Source organism: Rhipicephalus sanguineus, chromosome 9, assembly GCF_013339695.2.
Source record: "Rhipicephalus sanguineus isolate Rsan-2018 chromosome 9, BIME_Rsan_1.4, whole genome shotgun sequence".
Lineage (NCBI taxonomy): Eukaryota > Metazoa > Arthropoda > Arachnida > Ixodida > Ixodidae > Rhipicephalus > Rhipicephalus sanguineus.
In genome coordinates, this window is record NC_051184.2 from 139525096 (window position 1) to 139527581 (window position 2486).

Sequence of the window (2486 nt, forward strand, 5' to 3'; positions counted from 1 at the left end):
CGATTGTCATTTGACTGCGTGGAACACTGATAATTCCAAATATATTGCGGGACTTGTCAATTTAGAACCTGTAACGTAACACAAACAATGTACCTTGAAGCGTCCGCAACCGCAGGCACTCCGCGCTTGGTGATGCACGCGGCATACTTATTCAGACAGCAGTTTCATTTTCTGTAGTTGTTAGAACAACGAAAAACAGCACAGCGGTTTCCCGTTGATCTTTCGCTGACTGACATCGCAGCAAAAGAGAAGAAAATCTGTGGGTAGACCCAAAACACGCAAAAATAGTTCGACAACGCCACTCATCCAAGCATCAGCCCGCACACTCCACGCCGTCGCGCACGAGCCAGAAAGTGGGAAATCGCTGGTTGCAAGTCCATCCTCCTCGCCCGATGCAAAGGTCTATACGGCCGTGCGATCGCCGGGCCGGTCGGACGAGCAAAAGCTGCCGAGTTCGACGCGTGCCAGACGCCCGATCCGGCGACCCAGTACGACGAAACATCGCCATTGCGCCTGCTACACCACCACGCAGGACGTCAAATCGGACTCAAAATCGTGCCGTGTGTGTCGCAGTTTATGCGCTCAAGCGTGAGCTACATCCTGAAGGGGAAATTTAATACCGTGGAAAATTATCCTAGCCGTCAGGAGGCAGGCACTAGTGACAACACATGCGGCAATGACTCGCTGCGCGCAGGTGATCACTGGATATTCAGCCATATTGGATTTCTTGTGGCGCCCCGTATAGTCACTGAAAGTTGTGAATAGTGTCTATTTGGGTGTGCTGCATTACGCCACATTTCTTGTTATTGCTTCGCTTTTTGAATGGCCTAATCACAGCATTTCACAGGTTTCGCGGTTAGCTGAACTTTTTAAATGCGAAGCATTTCTTAGCGAACTTCTGCGAGTTTGAGCGTATCTATCTATCTATCTATCTATCTATCTATCTATCTATCTATCTATCTATCTATCTATCTATCTATCTATCTATCTATCTATCTATCTATCTATCTATCTATCTATCTATCTATCTATCTATCTATCTATCTAGCCGCCTACGACTTTGTGCTCTCCTGGCCGTTTCGTTAACCGGATGTATACCAAGATTGGTATGGAATAACATGACCGTATTACGAACGTAAATGAAAGGCCATAACATGAAAATCATGACATGCATGTCATGCACAGCATGATATACATTCCACGGCCTTGGGGCTCTTGGGGCCATTCCGTTATTGGAAACACTTCGGCGCGCGCACAAAAGACGGAAACGAAAGGCGAGAAGACAAACGGGCGCGAACTCACAACTAAGTTTATTGAAGGAAGTACACGAAATATATAACCCAGGGTAGCTCAAGAGCGCATGTGCGTAAAAAGAATCAAACAAACAAACAAGCAAAACATAAGGAAACATAAGAAAATACACATCATGACAGTAATATTGCAGAAGTAACTACATCGTGCAGCAGGTTTTAAAAGTCAAGTGCTACTCAAAAAGGTGAACTCCTTGTCAGTTAGTGCAATCGATGGGTTGCTTACGCATTTATCAGCACACCTTCTAATGTGGAAAGCTTCAACTATTTCCCGAGTTATCTTGTCTTTATGATAAAACAAAATGTTAGTATCACACCACACAGGATGACATTGGCAGTTCCTGTAATGCTCGGCTAGATGGGAGTTATTACTATTCAATGACTCATATGTTCATCAATCCAATGACTTCATAAGTTCATTAAGGCGAGTGATTGACGCATCGGCCAGTCTGACTTATATACACCCGACCGCAGGTTAAGGGCAACAAATAAACTGCCCCTATCCTGCACCTCACGAACTTTCCGCTTTCTTTTGAAAGGCAAACACGTTTATTCTTCTTGATTTTTTTGTCGAATTTTTGGTCCACCGCACGACAGATACGTTGAATCTTATTGGGTGCACTGAAAACAACCTCTACACCGAACCGATTGGCTATGTGCTTTAGCTGATGGGAAAAACGATGAATGTAAGGTAAAACAACGAAGCGTTTGCGTTGAGTGTCTTTCTTTGTAGAACTATGCTCTGATCTAGCCTTTAAAAAGATGTAAAGTGGACGAAACGATAACCTGCCGCCGGCAGGGACCGAACCTGCGACCTTCGAATAAAGCGTCCGATGCTCTACCACTGAGCTACGGCGGCGGTCATCCCTTCGTCTATTTTATGGTGTATATATGCGCATATAAAGCTAGGAGTGTTAGCTAGGAGTGCCATGGCGGCGAGTAGGAACACTCTTTTTCTGCCAGTTAGCGTCACGTAGCGCGGCACGTAACACGTAGCACGATAACTTGCCGGCGGCAAGTTATCTTTTCGTCCACTTTACTTTCTTCACATTTATATCCTAATTACTACAAATAACAACCCCTATACTTTCCTTGGCTTTTTTTTCTGTTAGTTCTCATTAATATTGTGTTTGACAAAGAAAGCGAGAACTTAAAATCGCGGCACGTAACGCGTAG

At 44.7% G+C, this 2486-nt stretch overlaps 1 non-coding gene across 1 annotated transcript; it reads right to left on the bottom strand.

The window, feature by feature from the left end:
- Positions 1–2097: 2097 nt before the first annotated feature.
- Positions 2098–2169, bottom strand: Trnak-cuu (transfer RNA lysine (anticodon CUU)). Its single transcript has one exon. It is a non-coding gene; the product is annotated as a tRNA-Lys (tRNA).
- Between the last annotated feature and the right edge of the window lie 317 nt (positions 2170–2486).